Source organism: Hemicordylus capensis, chromosome 3 (assembly GCF_027244095.1).
Source record: "Hemicordylus capensis ecotype Gifberg chromosome 3, rHemCap1.1.pri, whole genome shotgun sequence".
Lineage (NCBI taxonomy): Eukaryota > Metazoa > Chordata > Lepidosauria > Squamata > Cordylidae > Hemicordylus > Hemicordylus capensis.
Window position 1 is genome coordinate 39,133,158 of NC_069659.1, and position 20,158 is coordinate 39,153,315.

At 45.7% G+C, this 20,158-nt stretch overlaps 1 protein-coding gene across 6 annotated transcripts in view; it reads right to left on the minus strand.

Annotated features, from left to right (window-relative positions):
- The window catches only part of FLT1 (fms related receptor tyrosine kinase 1), a 232,178-nt gene that overhangs the window by 191,300 nt on the left and 20,720 nt on the right, over nt 1-20,158 (minus strand). Inside the window, exon 1 of one of the 6 annotated variants that reach the window (XM_053305537.1) lies at nt 367-499. The exons of 4 other annotated variants lie outside the window; for them this stretch is intronic. The gene's annotated coding sequence lies outside the window, so the exon portion shown is untranslated. Of the gene's footprint in view, nt 1-366; nt 500-20,158 lie in introns of those variants that run through there. One more of the 6 variants, XM_053305542.1, reaches the window with a different exon arrangement.

The following is a 20,158-nucleotide window of genomic DNA, read 5'->3' on the forward strand; positions in this document are numbered from 1 at the left end:
AGTTAGTTCAAAATGCAGCAGCCAGACTGGATTCTGGGGTAACTCGGATAGACTATATTATGCCTGTTCTCAAACAGTTACATTGGCTGCCAATATGTTTCCGGGGAAAATACAAAGTGCTGGTTATTACCTTTAAAGCTCTAAATGGCTGAGGACTGGGTTACTTTAGAGAGCGCCTTCTTCTGTATGATCCCCATCACACTTTGAGGTCATTCAGAGAGGTCTGTCTCCAGTTACCACCAGTGCATCTGGTGGCGACTCAGAACCAGGCCTTCTCTGTTAGGGGTGTGCACGGAACCGCGGAGTTGCGGTCCGGCACTGGGGTTGGGGATTCCAAACAAGTTCGGGGGGGGGGGCTTTACTTACCCCCTCAAGAATGCCTCCGTATTTCTTGAAGTAAGCGGGCGGCATACCTCCCTGCCGCCCGCTTCATTCCCCCTCCTCCGCGGCTGCTAGTGCTGCTAATCTATCTTCGCTTTGAATCAATACTCAATCGGGCGGCAGGGTATCTCCCAGTCCCTGCCGCCCGGCTCTTCAATGCCCCCCGACTTAGGTTGAATAACCCTGCCGCCCCAGGACCCCTGCCGCCCCTTCCCTTCCCTTCCCTTCCCATGCTCAGGGGGTCGGCAGGAGAACTCCCCCGCCGACCCCGTCCCCTTCCCCGGGCGGCTGCGCTCTAAAGTTAGAGCGGGCGGCGGGAGAGCTCCCAGCCGCCCGCTCGCTTCCCCGGCTGCGGCGCTGCAAATGGCTTCTTGGAAGTGCGCCTGCGCAAAAGGCTTCCAAGAAGCCATTTGCAGCGCCGCAGCCGGGGAAGCGAGCGGGCGGCTGGGAGCTCTCCCGCCGCCCGCTCTAACTTTAGAGCGCAGCCGCCCGGGGAAGGGGACGGGGTCGGTGGGGGAGTTCTCCTGCCGACCCCCTGAGCATGGGAAGGGAAGGGAAGGGAAGGGGCGGCAGGGGTCCTGGGGCGGCAGGGTTATTCAACCTAAGTCGGGGGGCATTGAAGAGCCGGGCGGCAGGGACTGGGAGATACCCTGCCGCCCGATTGAGTATTGATTCAAAGCGAAGATAGATTAGCAGCACTAGCAGCCGCGGAGGAGGGGGAATGAAGCGGGCGGCAGGGAGGTATGCCGCCCGCTTACTTCAAGAAATACGAGATTTTACTGGAAGGGGTGAGTAGAGCCCCCCCTGTTTTGAATAGAACCCCCCACCCAAACCAAAACCACCCCGTGCCCGGACCGGTCTGGAGACCTTTAGAATGGCCTCTGAACCGGTCTGTGCACATGACTATTCTCTGTAGCTGCTCCTGGCCTATGGAAAGCACTCCTAGCAGATATATGTAGTCTGGGCTCATTGTTGGCCTTCAAGAAAGCCCTAAGGACTTACTTGTTTGGCCTGGCCTTCCAAGGTTTTTAAATTGTTTTAAAGTATTTTTAATTGGTTTTAAATGGCTCTGAACTCTTTTAGATTTGTTTTATATTGTTTTAACCTGTTTGTTTTAACTGCTGTTTGTTGTAGTGTTTTGCCTGTTGTGTCAGATATTGCTTTAACTTGTTTGTTTTAACTGCTGTTTGTTGTAGTATTTTACCTGTTGTGCACTGCCCAGAGCCTTTGGATGGGGTGGTACAGAAGTGTATTAAATAAATAAATAGATAGATAGAGAGATAGGTACCTAAATTGACATTTTGGCAAAAAGTAAATATCAATTAAATTTAAGCAACACCTTAACTGATTAATTATTAAATAGCCAGATCGTCGAGTAACTTAAACTCTTTAATAAAACCCATTGGAAGATGACACATTCAAAACATCTATCAGTTTTCCTTCAGAGGACTCTTTCAGTTGTTTGGTCTACTACATTTTTATATGAATGGAGAAAATTCAGGACTCCCATTTTGTTTTTATTTTATTTTATTAACATTTATTTAACATATTTTATACATATTGTTAATTATTTCAAAAGAGAGAGACAACTTCTTTGAGGTGGGGGAAAGCTTGTGACAGGAAAGGATGTCTCCTAAACTGCCTTTTAGGGCACGATGGCTTCTCTTCAGATGTTACTTATCTTTTCCTGTTAAGAAATGTCTAGAGCTTGTATCTGTCAAGAGTGCTATGCATCCTGTGGCACAGTCACCAACTCAAGCAATATTTCTTAACAGATTTTCTGGCATTCCATACATTCCTTTAAACCTCACAGATGGCAATATAGAATTATATGAGTATTTGTAGGATACAAAGGATTGAATCTAAAGAAGTTAGTCATGACTAAGTTTCATTCAAATTAATGGGACTTGAGTTAGTCACAAGTAACTTATCTCATTGATTTCAATGGTGTTTACTCATGATTTACTTGATTTAAACACACAGAATTGTTGTTTTTAACATATTCCAACATGGCATAAACACCAAGTCAGCTAGATTGGCCCTGGTGTCTAGCTGAAAGTTTTAAAAGTCACAGCCAACCACAAAAGCAATACAAATCTGCAGTGGCTATTGGCATTTGGTATTAATCCCATTCAGTTGTTTTTAAGATTATTAAAAGATTCTCCATTAATAATTAATCAGATTGGAGAAACAGGGAGCTCAGTTTTTTGCTCCATGGCTATGAAATAATCCATTCATTTAGAGGCTTTTCTTAGTAACAAGGGGTGATGCAAACAATTTCAAATATTGAAGATTGCTTCACACATGGCATTTTTCCTACAGTTTTTTCTCTGAGCAGGAAAAACTGAATATGATTCAAATATGGGACAAGTTTGTATGGCATAACATTATATTTCAGAAATAAACAAACTGAGAAATCTGCTATATTCTGTACGTATAAATTCTTATTTGTGGATATTTCCAGCCACATGCTATAACATCAGATCTATGGTTCAAAACAGTGCAAATGTGGCATTAAGACTGGTGATAGCTGGCTGATATGGCTAACAGGTCTGTCTTCTCTACATTCTAGACCTGAATCTATAACTAAACCCTTCTTTGACCTCAGACTTTAAACGCAACCACAAGCATGCTTATAGTTGTGCAATACAGGTCTGGATGCAAGCTCCAGACTTCGCACCAAGAACTAGCGCAACAGTATACTTGGACTTCCAAAAAGCTTTCAACAAAGTTCCTCATCAAAGACTCTTGAGGAACTTAGCAGTCATGGAATGAGGGGACAAGTACATGTGTGGATTGCTAACTGGTCGAAGAACAGGAAACAGAGGGTAAGTATAAACGGAGAGTTTTCACAATGGAGGGAAGTAAGAAGTGGGGTCCCCCAGGGATCTGTACTCAGACCGGTGCTTTTTAATTTATTTATAAATGATTTAGAAGTTGGGGTAAGCAGTGAGCTGGCCAAATCCAAAACAGATTGTGAGGAGCTCCAAAAGGATCTTTTCAAAACTGGGACAGTGGGCGACAAAATGGCAAATGTGGTTCAGTGTTGGCAAGTGTAAAGTGATGCACATTGAGACGAAAAACCACAACTTCAGGTATACGTTGATGGGATCTGAGCTGTCGGTGACTAACCAGGAGAGGGATCTTGGGGTCATGGTGGACAGCTCATTGAAAGTGTCAACTCAATGTGTGGCAGTTGTGAAAAAGGCCAATTCCATGCTAGGGATCATTAGGAAGGGGATTGAAAATAAAACTGTTAATATTATAATGCCCTTATACAAAACTATGCTGCAGCCACACCTGGAATACTATGTACAATTCTGGTCACCTCATCTAAAAAAGGACATTGTAGAACGGCAAAAAGTGCAGAAGAGGGCAACCAAGATGATCAGGGGCCTAGAGTACCTTCCTTATGAGGCAAGACTACAACACCTGGGGCTTTTTAGTTTGGGGGGGGGGAACGACTGCGGGGAGACAGATAGAGGTGTATAAAATCATGCATGGTGTGGTGGAGAAAATGGATAGAGAGAAATTTTTCTCCCTCTCACATAACACTAGAACCAGGGAACATCCCATGAAATTGATTGCCAGGAAATTTAGGTCCGACAAACAAAAGTACTTTTTCACACAATGCATAACCAACTTGTGGAATTCTCTGCCAGAAGATGTGGTAACAGACAACAACCTGGATGGCTTTAAGAGGGGTTTGATAACTTCATGGTAGAGAGGTCTATCAAAGGCTACTAGTCGGAAGGCTATAGGCCACCTCCAGCCTCAGAGGAAGAATGCCTCTGAATACCAGTTGCAGGCGAGTAACAGTAGGAGAGGGGGCATGCCCTCAACTCCTGCCTGTGGCTTCCAGCGGCATCTGGTGGGCCACTGTGTGAAACCGAATGCTAGACTAGATGGGCCTTGCGCCTGATCCAGCAGGGCTGTTCTTATGAGCTGTAGACAAAACAGTTTGTTTTCAGAGAACTGACAATCATTCTTACTCCAAAACTCTATAACATCTCTTTCATGATAGACACCAGTGAATCAAAATAAATGCCTTTATTACATCTCCTTCAACTCTCTTAAAAACATGATTGCAGTCCTTTCATAATCTATGAGGATATATGAAATATATAAAAACAGGTCAAGTCACCTTTACTGCATTTAGCCACAGATAATGACAACAAAACATTGATCCCACCTAATAATGGCCAGGAAGATTATTAAATAGAATACACAATAAAACAATAGTCTATGAAATGATCTATGAGGAGCCAGCTTCTACAACAACTACTACTACTTCAAATATTTATATATTGTATTTCAAGAAAAGTGCTGAAAGCGGTTTACATAGCAAATTAATTAATTAATTAATTAATTAATTAATTAATTAATTATTGTTTAATCTATTCAACCTGTTGCTCAGTTTATTTTGCTGTTAATTCAAAAAGGGTCACCTTGTGCACGGTGGGGAAAACATAATAGGATAAAAAAACTACAAATACTATCAGTTGCAGACTAGCCTAGGTGCAAGGACTAAGTGTGAAACATAAACTTCCTTTTGGGCCCATCATGCAACAGGTACTGCAGCACACAATAATCTTCATCTTGATCAGTGTCACAAATGCAAGGATGCTGCAAAGATGCTCGTAGGTAAAAGTTGTTTCATGAGTATCACACCCATCCTGCGCAGCTTCATTGGCTACCGGTCTGCTTCTGGGCAAGATTCAAGGTGCTGGGATTGACCTTTAAAGCCCTACACGGCTTGGGGCCGGGCTACCTGTTGGATCGCATTTGCCCATATGATTCTGCCAGGGCCCTCCGCTCATCATCTCAGGCCCTGCTCATGGCCCCGCCACTAACAGAGATCTGGTTGGTGGGGACTAGAGATAAGGCCTTTTTGGTTGTGGCCCCTCAGCTTTGGAACACCCTCCCTGAAGAGCTTCGCCATGCTGCCTGCCCCAGTGTTTTTAAAAAACAACTGAAAACATACCTTTTTAAGGAGGCTTTTAAATGCTCCATCTTTGGTTATATCTGGTAGGTTCTTTAGTTTTTATAATTCTTAGTTTTTAGCTTTTAAAATAACTTTTAATTTGAACTTAATACTGATTGTGATTTTTAACCTGACTTTTAAACTTGTTTACTCAATTTGGTTAATGTTATTACTTTTATTGTATATTGTATCTTATTGTTGTGAGCCGCCCCAAGCAGTAGTGTACTGGAAGGGCGGTGTAGAAATATTTCAAATCAATCAATACATTAAATAAGGTATTGGCAGGCCACAGGAATCTGATAACATCTTCCATCAAGTTATGCAGAAGGTGCAATTTAACACCTAAACTCTGTAAAGGCTCATTGGAGAGGGAAGAATGTAAGTTCTCATAAGTATTGTGGCAAAATCTACCTACCCTACTGTTGCCCACTTAGTAGAGGGGGAAACAGACAGAGGTGCACCTAGGTAATTTTGGAGTCTGGACCTAAAGGCCTTTGGAGCCCCCCCCCCAATTAAGCATCATCACGCTCGGCTACGTGACCACAGCACCCGGGACAGACTAAAAAGGATTTGGGGGGCCCCAGGGGCTGTGGAAGCCCTGGACCGCAAGTCCAAGGGTAAGAGCGCCTCTGGAAACAAATCCATGTCTGGCAAGTTATTTCAGATCCCTGTGCTCACTTTTGGCGTATGATATCCAGTTTGAATTAACATACGTCATACTGAAAACTTATGCAAATTAATATTCTGGCTGTGGCAGCCAGTGTGTTCCCTTAGTCTGTGGTGGCTCACAGGTTGTGGCAACTGGGACATATGACTCACCTGTCATAAGCATCAATGGCATTTTTGCATGACTGCATACTACCATGTGCTCATGCCTCAAGTTCACTTTTACAGAATTGCCAAGCAGTATGAATTGGTCACACCTGGTAAAAATTCTAGGAGCCTGACCTACTTTTGCTTGGCCAATGGCATTTTAAGCTTCAGTCAAGCCACTGACCTCAGAGATCCTGAGCTGGGGACTTTCCAGTTTCATATGGCCAGTTCTCTGACCTGTTCCTGACAATCAAACTAAAATGCTTGGTGAAGCCCAAGAGTAGGGAAACAGGAGCAAGGTGGAAAGCAGGTAACATATTTTAAATACAGGGGACAAGCTGGAATCAGAATTAACAGCATTTTGTATTCTGTCTACTAATATTTTATATTTTGTAGTTGAGAAGTTTGTCCCAAGGGGGATCCTCGAGAGAGTATTTGTGGTGGAGTCAGAATAGCGTTGCCATCTCCCTGGGTTTTTCGGGTAGTACCCGGGTTTTAAGTATTTCACCCAGATTGCTTAGCCCACCTGGATTCCCCCAGATTTCAACTTTTCTTTTTTTTTTTTTAAGCTAAGCTCTAGCCCTTGTAGAAGTGGAGTTATGGAGCAAAATGTGTGGTCACTACTATTCTGCTCAAACACTGGACTTGTATTAAGGCAGGAGGCCAGCTGGGAGAGTTTCACAAGTACTGTAATCCCCTGAGGAATATTGCCTTTGTGGTTTTTATCAGCAGGGATCTCTATCAGGCAGTTGAGAGGATACCTTGATGTAAATCACTTTTGATGTAAATCAAAAAGGCTTTTGATGTAAATCACTGCCTCCCTACCAGGCTGTATATTGTAAGGTTTAAGGACATTGCCTTGACATTCTATGCATGTCTACTTAGAAGGAAGCACTGCTAGTTTCAATCAGATCTTCTCTCAAGTAAGTGTATACAGAATTGCAGCATTAACTGAAAAATTGTGCTTCCCCAACCCCCTTTGAATCTATTGCTGTTAATATGTCAAGAAAAATTGTCAGGCAAATATATCTTCCCAAACTATTGTTGGTAGATATCCAGAGCAAACACAAGTCAACTGGAAAGTGCATCTTCTAATCTGCATAATATGCAAATGATTTGCAGAATAATTTACATAATATGAAAATTAGGGTGCCTGGATTTGGAGAGCCAGAACATGGCAACCCTAAATCAGAAGGGAAAAGAGAGGGAAAGGAGAAGGAGAAAATAGAATTGTTTCTGAATAAACCCTTACTTAAATCTACATAAGATTACTCTGTGTTTATGCAGGAAGCAACTATAGAACTGGGCAAGCACAAAGTAAGGCAATGACAGCAATAACTAGGAATGTGGCTTGCTGCACCAGCACAAAGCCAGACCCATTACCTTGAAATAAATACAATTGAGGCTGAGGTCATCCTTTGCCAGCCATGAGTCACCATTAAGCAGATTGTGAACTCCAAAAAAGCATAATACCAGGGACCATTGCTTCAGATAGTCTTTGGATGAACAACCACCCTCAGGGCAAACTAATGAGTTCTATCTTTGTTTTCTGTGAAACCAAAAAACAACAACCCTTCCTCCCCACCCCTACATCCAGGAAATTACTGAACAGGAGGTTGCGCCATGCTAGTGCAGAGGTGTGGGTAGGTGGTGGGTGCACAGAGTCCCAATTCAACGTTCTCTTCATGAGACAGTGGCCTATTTCCTTTAGTGAAGTGAAACTTCAGCCTGTGATGTTAATGAGTCATGGAGCATGTGGTATTTCTATAGCCATGATACAAAGAAACACCACAAAAAGGTCAATCGTTTCTCCCTCACCAAAATCGATCTTCATTTTCTGTGATCTATGGAAGGTTTATTTAAAAGTGGGAGATCCATGCAGCTGGTGAGATTGGAATGAATGGGCAGCAAATAGAGGGTTTTTTTTGGTGCTAACTCTTAATTCCATAAAATGTTTTAATATAGACATTTTTGAACAGCTTTGCTGTTTAATAAATTGTTCTGTTTTATTGCTGCTGTTTTAAAATCTTGTATGGTGCTTTGGGAGCGACTGGACAGCATATAAAAACTCCTAATCATAAATCAACATTTAAAAGAAGGAGATGCAGAAAAGGGCACATCTTGGGCTTAGGGATCAATTGAGGAAGAGTCATATCGACTTCATTGCAAGGAGAGAACCCCTGTGTGGCAATGAAAAGCATGACGACAACAATGATAAATAAATAAATATACCGTTTGTCAACAAAATTTCCCAAAGCAGTTTTCATAGATATAAATAAATAAATTAGGCTCCTTGTCCCCTAAAAATCGCTCACAATCTAAAGAAACAGAAGATAGACACCAGTAACAGCCATTGGAGGGATGCTGTGCAGGGGATGGATAGGGCCAGTTGCTCTCCCATTGCTAAGTAAAGAGAATCAGCACGTATAAAAGGTGCTTCTTTGCTCAGTTAGCAAACTCTGACCACAGAGTCTGTTGTGAGAACAGTCCAGTGATGACTGACTCTGCCTTTTTAATTGTTCTTGCATTGCCTTCAGCTACTGATAGCAAGCACTATTTTATAATTCACCGCTAGACTGAAGTCAAATATTCTGCTCTCCCTTGCACCCAGTATGCAGTGCAGACAGGGCCGGTGCTAGGGTTTTTTGCGCCCTAGGCGAGATCACCTTCTGGCGTGCCCCCCCCCCCGGACAATCATATTTCAAACACAGATGTATTATAGAAAGAATGAAAAGCACAGAATTTGAAATCCCCCCCCCCCCCCCGCCAGCGCTCATCGGGGCAGCAGCGTTGCCCCCTTTACCGGATGTAACTGGAAGTACTTGACACGCCTGTGTGCGTTGCACACGCACCCAACGCACACAGATATGTTGAGTACCTCCAGTTCCATCTAGTAAAGGGGGCAACAGGGCGGCATGATGCCAGCCCAACGGACTTTTAGGAAATCGAGCGCGGGGAGGGGAGAGAAGTGCACCCTCCCCTGCCCTTAAAGTTACCCCAGGCCAGTTCCATGCACCTCCCTAATGTGTGGCCCATGGAGCAGACTTGCAGGAGCTAGGCAGCCAGGGGAGCCAATGTGATGAGAGGCAGTAGGGATGGGCGGGGGGACCCTTCTGGGCAATTTCTCCCTGCAGTGAGCCAGCTGGCTGGGTCCAGGGGGGCTGGGGGGAGGTTGTGGTGTCTTGCCATGGAGCTGATGGCCCTTTGGCTACTGCCGGCCACCGGGCACTGCCAGGCTCTCCCGGGGCTGTGGCTGCTGGTTTCTGCAGCCCTCTTGCCTGATGTCTCTGTGCCACCCACAACCCTAACCCTACCCCCCCCACACCAGAGAGGGAGCAGCGGCAGCCCGCTGAGTGTGCGGGGCAGGGGGGGCAGCCTTCTTGCAGGTGGCGGCAGCAGCGGCCTCAGCCTCCTCCTTGCAGGCCTCTCCTCCGCGGCCGACCAAGCTGCTTTCCACCCTCCTGCCGCTTGTGCTGGCGGCGTCGCCGTGCGCCCCGTGAGCTCCTCAGCAGGCAACTGCCAGGCTGCTGCTGGGCGGGCGCCACCACCGAGGCCCTCGACTCAGCCGCGGCGGGCTTCCCGTGCTGAGAGTCACTCAGCAGAGCCGGCCTGCTGCTGACGGCAGCTCCGGGGTGCCCAGTGGCCGGTCGGGGCTCCAGGGTGAGGGTGGTCACCCTCCTCCTCCTGCAGCCGCAACTGGCAGGCTGGGCAAAGCAGGGCGCAGGGGCGGGCTGGGGAGCCCCGCCACGCCAGAGGTGCGGCTGGCTGGCTGGCCGGGGTTGCGGGGTGCCCAGCAGCAGCAGGCTGCTGCCCGGCAGGTGCCCCCGCTGGCTGGCCTTCGGTGGGAGCCTCCATGCGGGGGGCTCCCTCTGGAGCGGGAGGCAAAGGCGGTCCTCGTAAGGCCTGGACTGCTCCGTCCAGCAGGCGCAGCGCGGCCAGAGAGAGCGAGCTGAGTCCCACCCCGCCCCCGGAGGAGGCGGCGCCGCCTGCTTGCTGCTGCTGCTGCCTCGGGGGCTGGTCGGGGCCTGCTGCTGCTGCCTGCCTGGCCCCAGCCGCGCGCGGCGGGGGGAGCCCTGGGAGGGTGGTGGTGGCAGCCCCGGGTTGGGTCCCCCGCCTCGCCCCGCCGCCAGACAAAGGGCTGCTGCCTTGTCCTGCCTTCTTGGCCCCTCGCTCTCCCCCGCCAGGCAGGGGCCTGCAGGTTGACCGCTTGGGGTGGGGGGGTGGCAGGCTGGCCAGCGTGGCGCCCCCTCCATTTTGGCGCCCTAGGCAACTGCCTAGTTCGCCTTAATGGACGCACCAGCCCTGAGTGCAGAACACTGCTGATACAACAAGATATGAACAGTAGGTAGTAAATAGTGCAAAGCAAGGTAATTCCTGTGCTTTTAAAATATCTTTCATATGATCTGTTTGAATGTTTCCTCTATTTCCTGCTGCATACCTGGATCTCTATTGCTCACATGAACCTGCATTATATTGAGGCAGACCATTGGTCTATCTACTCAATATTGCCTACAATGAGAGGGAGCAGCTCACTGGGGTTCCAGAAAGGAATCAGCCCTATCTAGAGATGCAAGAGACTGAACCTGGGCCCTTCCACATGCAAAGCAGATGCTCTACCACTGAGCTACAACCTCTCCACCTATATCAATTTTTGAACTTACATATATTATGCCCATCGGAAATTTATTTATTTGATTGATTGATTGATTGATATACCACCTTTCCAAAAATGGCTCAGAGCAGTTTACATCAAATTGTTTGATTGATTGACTGATTAAGTGCTGTCAAGTCGGTGTCAACTCTTAGCAACCACATAGATAGAGTCTCTCCAGGATGAACTGTCTTCAACTTGGCCTTTAAGGTTTCTCAGTAGTGCATTCATTTGCTGCTGGTCGTCGTCGTCTTCTCTTTCCTTCAACTTTTCCCAGCATTTATGGACTTCTCAAGGGGGCTGGGTTTTCCCATAATGTGTCCAAAGTATGATAGTTTGAGCCTGGTCATTTGTGCTTCGAGTAAAAAATCTGGTTTGATTTGTTCTATAATCCATTTGAAAGCATAAATATGTTTCCTATCTTACTTTTTCAAAGTCCAGCTTTCGCATCCATAAAGTGTCACAGAAAAAACCAACGTCAGAACTATTCTAACCTTTGTAGGTATAGACACACCACGGCATCTAAATATCGTTTCCAAGGCCTTCATTGCAACCCTACCAAGTGCTAGTCTGCAGCGTATTTCTTGACTGCTGGATCCTTTACTGTTGATGGTCAATCCTAAAAGGCAGAAGCAATCCACCACTTCAATGTTTTCATTGTCAATTCTGAGGCTGGTTGCTGTACCTGTTGTCATCAGTTTAGTCTTCTTTACAGAAGAAGACATCAGAAATTAGTGTATGGTTTATCTAAATTTTTATTCAGGAAATTTGCAGTACTGTCTGTGTTTTCTTTAAAAGACATTGAGGTCATTTACACAATAAAAAAATTGTGGTCTACCCGGGTTTGGGAGCTCTGTGTGCTCCCAATTTTTGGCTGGGTGGTAGAAGCAAGGTAGGAGGAAAAACAGGGCAGAAGTGATTGAAAGCAAGGTAGGAGGAAAAGCTTCTTCCTCCTATCTTGCTTCCACACAATCACTTCTACCCAGGTTTTCCTCCTACCTCGCTTCTACCACCCAGCCAAAAATTGGGAGCACACACTGCTCCCAAACCCGGGTAGACCACAGTTTTTGATTGTGTGAGTGACCTCATTATGACCCTAACAGGTCCAAAATAGTGAAGTTTCTACTTCTACTACATCTTAAACACTGGTGAAAAATGTGAAGGGCTCTTGTGAAATGCTGCACTAATTATAAATGTGATGTCTTGCTATCTGGGCACAACAGGGAAATTGAGAACCAGTTCTTATGCAAATTAAAACAAATACTGCAATATGGGAATTGTGTTTTTAGACTAAGACTGTTTTAAAGTATTGTTCAGTACTTGCAAGAATATTGCATCATCAATTTCCTCTTGTTCTCATAAATGTGTTTGTTCCTCAGAATCTCCTATTCAACTATATTCTACACCTGCCCTTCTCATTCTATGAAACTATAAAATCATGGGAACAAGTGATGCCTTTTACTGGTAAACTATAAACAGTAGGAACTGGTGCCAGTGTATAACCGGAAAGTACTGCTGTTGTATGCATATAACAACTGATCATTATTAATGTGGGTTCTGTAGGAAATATGTTAGATTGTTTAAAATATATTTTTAAGTATTCCAAAATTATCTGTACAGTGTAATAATAGCCCTGGTTGCATATGAATGGGAGACTGGATGTGTGAGCACTGTAAGATATTCCCCTCAGGGGATGAAACCGCTCTGGGAAGAGCAGAAGGTTTCAAGTTCCCTCCCTGGCTTCTCCAAGATAGGGCTGAGAGCGATTCCTGCCGGAAACCTTGGAGAAGCCACTGCCAGTCTGTGAAGACAATACTGAGCTAGATAGACCAATGGTCTGACTCAGTATATGGCAGTTTCCTATGTTCCTAATAATAGACTATATCTTTTCTGTCAATAGTGGCTTACATCCTAACAAAGCACATGTGTTAGGAGGCTCCGAGGGGCTGCATTAGGAGCCCTTGCGCATCTCCCTCAGACTTACTGTGCTTGCTCTGTTGCACAAGACAGGGTTAATACGTCCAAGTGCTGCTTGTGCTCCAGTAGCGCCTGCAAGGGTGGAAATATGCCAACATGTTTCTGCTTTTATCAAAATCACTCTTTCCCCTGGACTTCAGGCGGACGTCCAGGCCTCCACACCCCCTGGGCCCCCCTAAATCCTCTTTAGTTTGTCCCAGGTGGTGTGGTTGCTGTGCCAGGTGGTGGAGTATGACTGTGACCTGCGCTGGGCAGCTGAGTGTGACCTCTGCTTTAGAGACGGGGTGGGAGTGGTGAACAGCAGGGGGTGGGCTCCAAAGGCCTTATGGTCCAGGCTCCAAAATTAACTAGGTGCACCTCTGGCTTTTACATAAGGCTTCTGAAGCATGAGCCGCATTGATTGATTGATTGATATACCACCCTTCCAAAATGGGTCAAGGCGGTTTACAATTAAAACAAACCACTAAAACAGTAAAGAGCTAAACAAATTAAAAACAATATAACAATTAACAATTTTAAAACATTGTAAAACAACAATTATTTATTTATTCATTTATTCAATTTCCATACCGCCCTTCCAAAAATGGCTCAGGGCGGTTTACACAGAGAAATAACAAACAAATAAGATGGAACCCTGTCCCCAAAGGGCTCACATTCTAAAAAGAAACATAAGATAGACACCAGCAACAGTCACTGGAAGTACTGTGCTGGGGGTGGATAGGGCCAGTTACTCTCCCCCTGCTAAATAAAGAGAATCACCACAGTAAAAGGTGCCTCTTTGCCCAGTTAGCAGAGGGCAATTAAACAATTACAGTGATTAAAAACCCCAAAATCAGGATAGAATATTAAAACCGATTTTAAAACCCTGGAAAGCCAGGCCAAACAAATACATTTTAAGGGCACTCCTGAAGGCTAATAGAGAATTCAAATTGTGGATTTCCGCAGGGAGTGCATTCCACAGCCCCAGAGCAGCTATAGAGAAGACCCGCCTCTGAGTCGCCACCAGACGAGCTGGTGGTAACTGGAGACGAACCTCCTCAGATGACCTTAAAGTGAGGTGGGGATCACGCAGAAGAAGGCACTCTCTAAGGTAATTCGGCCTAAGCCATTCAGGGCTTTAAAAGTAATAACCAGCACTTTGTATTTTGCCCGGAAACATATCGGCAGCCAGTGCTTCTCCCCGGCTGCTACCTGGCCCTTTCACCTTGGGCCCCCTCAGCACTCCGTCCTCGGAGGTAAGGACAGTCGGCCTCGCTGAACAACTTTATCTGGAAGGCCTTAGGTAGGATACTAAGAAAGCCCCCTAGATACACCTCTATCACTGCAGATATGCCAGTGCAGCTTTGCAGATTCACCAGTGGAATACTATGCTAGCATACCTGCACCATCAATGCAATTCCTTCAAGATAGGGCCCAAAATGGAGCAGCAGTGCTGGCAAAATGGGGAAGAGTGAATTTATGCCAAATCCTATAAACTCCTCAAACCCTGGCCCCATGCCCAATATCAATCTAACATTACATCAACATTGGATGTAGTGTAAGTCTAAAATTACCAATTAGCAATAGCAATAGCAATAGCACTTACATTTATATACCGCTCTATAGCCGGAGCTCTCTAAGCGGTTTACAATGATTTAGCATATTACCCCCAACATTCTGGGTACTCATTTGAACTCAATAGAGAGCAAAGCCCCATAGCCTTCCACCTCCTCCCAGCTCATTTGCTCTACTGCAACAGATTCAGACTAACACTGCCTCCAACTGTTGCACACCTACATCAGTATATAAATCCATGACAGAGAGACCACAATGCCATGTTCTTCATTTTAAGGCCCGGGAAACAGTGGTGGCTCCCATCAGTCCTAAGTGTGGCTCCCTGTCAAATTGTTTATTGAACCTGTGTAAAGCTTCAGCCAAAGCTGAAAACTCTGCACATTCCCCTTGGCAAGTTGGCACCATGTGGGGGTGACCATTCTATGCATGTTGTCCAGGACTGATGGTGTTCCTTTAAGAGAAATGGAGCCCTCTTGAGCCCCTGCACATCCTTGAAAGGCCTGCACAGAAAGCTGGGAAGCGTAGCCCTTCCAGGCACTTTCCCCATAGACCTCTTAAAAGAGGGCTCCGTTCAGGGGCGGAGCCACCATTGAGCAAACGGGTTCAAAGAACCCAGGCCGTGCCCAATCAGGGGCTGTGCCTCACGGCCCTGACACGCCCCCCCCGCATCTGACGTCAGATGTGGAGGTGCTGGTTTAGCTCCCGAGCGGGGCCTCGGGGGCCCCGTTCAGGAGTTAAATGGCCGCTGCATTTGTGGCACAGCCAGAAGTGGCTCTTCCCTGCCTTTAAGGCAGAAAAGAGATGCTCCTGGATGCGCTGCAAACAGCCCCAGTCTAGCCACATGGCCCCTTCGGGAGTTAAATGGCCAGCACTGTGAATGCAGCGCTGGCCAGTCTCCAACTCCTGAACGGAGCTGCATGGCTCCATTCAGGAGCCAGACCACACATACACCCCGCGTCTGATGTCAGATGTGGGGGGCGGGGTGAGCTGGGCTGCCGCTGCACACGGGCCACTGGCGGTCAGGCTCCGCGCCTGACTCCATTACTCTCAAAGAGTCCTGCCAGTACTGAGAAAAGCACAGTAGTGGACTGCACAATGGGAAAAGGTTCTCTCATGCTTTTGGCACCCGCTTGGAAAATAGTGAAGATCACTGTTGCCATAATGGATGATAAGGTGCACAGCATGGGGCTGTATCTCTTTGGAATCATGTCTCAGTGTACACTTAGAGCACACAAGGGGGACCTTTGGTGATGACACTGTTGATGGGAGAGTAACAAACAGGAATGCTTTTTTCAGTGCTGTTTTTTCCCTTCCCAGCTTTTGTGCTGCAAACTGTAGGATTCCAATTAAGTTCTTATTGTGAGCTGCCCAATTCTTCCCCTTTCTAATAGGGGAAGGCAAGAGCCAAATTATTAAACTATTAAAGAAGAAAAAGTTGTAGCAGTAGTTATGATAACTAGACACTAATTTAATGGGATAGGATTGCATTTTAGGAACATAGGAAGCTGCCATATTCTGAGTCAGACCATTGGTCTATCTAGCTCAGAATTGTCTTCACAGACAAGGAATCGAAGGCTTCTCCCCTGTTCATCTTATCAACAATCCTCAGATGTTGGGCGATCGCTTTCTGATAATTTTTGACCCCTGTCTTATATGTCCGGCTGGTCACTGCCCTAGTACAGCAGCCCACCCTCTTTTTAAGTGTCTCCCAGGCTCCCAAAAGATCTAATAGCTGAGGGGTCTGTCGCCTCAGTTCTGATAAAAGGACACCTTTGAGATATTCATCACTTAACATTTTTGGGTGTAATCGCCACAAGGGCTTACCATGTGGAATTATGCCGCTGCTACAAAGAGACAATCAGGACATTTCAAAATGAGCTGCGGCACAGGCGTTTAGAAAATAAGCGGTATCGCTTCAAAGGGTCTGAAGTTGAAAAAGGGGAGTGGGCAAAGGACAAGATGCATGCATCTAGTTTGACATTCCAAGGCCTGCGATCGGATGGAAGTAGCCCACTAATAGCCGGTCCCCACAATATGTTAAAGATCATGGCCCAGTTTTATACAAAATTGTATGCATTGAAGGATATTTCTGTAAAGGACATTCAATCCTATCTAGATAGGTTCTGCAGTCTGAATGAATATGGTCTCGGCTATTCCCTCACTGAGGGGGGGGAAAGCTCTTTGACCCATCCTGTAACGACAGAAGAGGTAAGAGCAGTTATCTCAGCGGGAAAGAACACATCGGCCCCAGGGCCTGATGGTCTGTCATGGCCTTTCTATAAGATTTACGCAGACCAGTTACTACCAGTTTTAGTAAAATTATTTAATTTTGTCCTAGACAATGGGCAATTGTCCATTTCCTTTTGTCCCAGACAATGGGCATTTAAATAGGTCCTTTGGGGACGGCCTCTTAATTTTTTCCCCCAAGAAAGGTGACACCACTTTACCACAAAACTGGAGACTGATAACCCTCACAAATATCGATTACAGAATCTTTGCCAAAATCCTAAATAATAGATTGGCGAAAGTGGCCCCTAAATTGGTCCACAGCTTGCAGACAAACGCTATCTCGGGAAGAAAGATGACAGACTCATTGTGTCTGCTGAGAGAACTTTTTTACTCTATACAGAATGAAAGTTGGAAAGGTCACCTCCTCTTATTGGATCAAGTTAAGGCCTTTGACAAAGTGAACCACAATTATCTGTGGATATTGTTGAAAGCTAAAGGTGTACCACCCCTATCCGTGACTTGGATACAGCTGCTCTATACAAATGCAAAGGTGACACCACAGATTAATGGATGGCAGGGCGACCCGATCATTTTGCATTCAGTCCGCCAAGGATGCCCACTGAGCCCATTACTTTATGTTTTTGCCCTGGATCCGATCCTGATCAGGATTCAGAGAGAACCCCATCTGCAAGGACTCTCGGTCTCTATCCCTCCGCCCTGCGAGATCTTCCCGGAAGGGAGGAGGAGGGAGAGTGAGGGGATAGCCGAACCACCTGTCCACTCAGAACCGCACTCTGAGTTTAGGGTAAAATTTGTAGCTCATGCCAATGATGTTACATTACTGTTATCGAATGCAAATGAAATCTCTGTAATACTAGACCTCTTCTGGGAATATGGCAAGATCTCAGGCTCAGAATTAAATGCTGACAAAAGTGTATTTGTTAAAATGGACCCCGGACGCCAGCAACTCTCGTGCCTATCCATCTCTGAATGTAAAAGCGAAGGGGCACCAGAGACCAAACTGAAGTGGGTAGATACAGTAAACATTTTGGGGATTGAGTATGGGATTAAGGAAAAAGTCTGGGGGGGAAATTGGACAGATTGGGAAGAAAAAGTAATGCTTAAAATCACCATGTGGAAAAAATGGAGCCTTGCCATGTACCAGAAAGCAGTTTACATCCGGACTTACCTGATACACCCGGTGCATAACCTGGCGGTAGTCTATCCTCCACCGCTCGATCTCCTTCAGAGAGTTGAAAGCCAGATCTTCCATCTAGTATGGCACACAGTGTCCTTCCCTTTGGCCCGTGCGGTAGCATTTAAGGTGGTTGAACGGGGAGGCCTAGCCCTACCTGTCCTGCAACCCTATTTTGTAACTGAATTCATGTCCTACAATTTTGGAAACTGGATTTTTGTGAATGTCCATAATATGTCCAACCTCCTGCAAAAATCCTGGGTCTCGCTTTGCACTCTGCATTGGCGCAAATCAGCATGGGGCATAGCATGGTGGGGGAAAGGATCTTTCAATGGTGGCGCAGTGGTAAAACTGCTGCCCTGTAACCAGAAGGTTACAAGTTCGATCCTGACCAGGGGCTCAGGGTTGACTCAGCCTTCCATCCTTCCGAGGTCGGTAAAATGAGTACCCAGAATGCTGGGGGCAATATGCTCAATCATTGTAAACCGCTTAGAGAGCTCTGGCTATAAAGTGGTATATAAATGTAAGTGCTATTGCTAGTGCTATTGCTAATATCACACAAATATTAAAAAGAGAACACCCGGACTACTTGAGAGATTTGTTATTCACACTTAAAAAATAGAAGGTTGAACCAGATCTATTTAAAGGATCCTCCTCAGTTAAGCAGCTAAGGAAAACAATTTATGGAGAGATTCTAGAAGTGGGTTTCTTAAAACCTGATTTAGAACGTAAACACTACAAACACCGCACTTCACAGTATTTGTTGCAACCCGATCACCCTATCGCTCTCTTTAAGGAGAAAAAAGTCCCTTTCCATTTATGGGAAACAAGGTGGTGCTTATACCATCAAGTACTACCACTTAATGCGGCTAAGCCATGGCTCCCAGAGGACCAGCAAGAGTGCCCTAAAATCACTTGCAAACAGAAAGCTAGTAAGCTAGGTAAAACATTCAGGGAAACCCACTCACATTTCTTAAAAGAGTGTGTGGTAGCCAAAAGAGTGTGGCAGGGAGTAAGCAAGCTGTTAGAGTGGCCTGATTTGGAAAAACAGACTTGGGAAGAACTAACCTCGGGTTTGAGCAATAGAACCTCCTTTCGAGGTCCCAGAAAGAAACCTTCAAGGAAACGGGACGGAACAGGTGCCCTCATACTAGGGAACTGGAACGTTCCCCTTCTCGTAATCAGGTTAGTAAACCTGTATGTCATTTATGCAATGCTCCTGCATAGGAATAGGGAGGGAAGACGCGACCAAGAGGTTCACGCAGATGAGACAGTAAAACTCTTCTGGAAAAGTTTGTATGGTTATGTGCAAAAAGACAAAAGTATCTCTTCTAAACAGCAATGGGACAAATTGTGGAAATGGATGTCGGACGTAACTCCCACGATTAACTGATATGCCTTGAAATCCCCAACCTCCGAGTTACAGTACTACCTGCATATACCTCATAACCTTGTGGGTTTCCTAATCCTTGTGTGTAAATCTTTGTAGATATATCATGTACAAACAACCACTTATAATTGTGCTTTGACAACGTACTGTATGCTTTGGTAGTTTGTTGGTTCAATAAAAAAAATCTTGTCCTATCTTGAAGATGCCAGGGAGGAAACTTGGAACCTAGAGGCTTTTCCAAGAGTGGTTCCATCCCCTGAGGGGAATATCTTACAGTGCTCACACTTCTAGTTTCCTTTTCATATGCAACCAGGGCGGACCCTGCTTAGCTAAGGGAACAAGTCATGCTTGCTACCACAAGACATTATATTTAACTTATCCCTGAAATCGGGCTCTGTACCAGAGGACTGGAGAGTAGCAAATGTAACACCGATTTTCAAAAAGGGATCCAGGGGCGATCCGGGAAATTACAGGCCGGTTAGCCTAACGTCCGTTCCAGGCAAATTGATGGAAAGCATCCTCAAGGATAAAATTGTAAAGCACCTAGAAGAACAGGCCCTGCTGGGAGTGAGCCAGCATGGCTTCCGCAAAGGTAAATCTTGCCTCACCAACCTTTTGGACTTCTTTGAGAATGTCAACAAGTATGTGGATAAAGGTGATCCAGTTGACATAGTCTACCTGGACTTCCAAAAAGCTTTTGACAAAGATCCTCATCAAAGACTCCTGAGGAAACTTAGCTGTCATGGGATAAAGGGACAATTACATGTGTGAATTGCTAACTGGTTGAAAGACAGAAAACAGAGGTTAGGTATAAATGGAGAGTTTTCACAATGGAGGGAAGTAAGAAGTGGGGTCCCCCAGGGATCTGTACTGGGACCGGTGCTTTTTAATTTATTCATAAATAGCAATAGCTATTTGATCAATAAATGATCTAGAAGCAGGGGTAAGCAGCGATGTGGCCAAATTTGCAGAAGATACCAAACT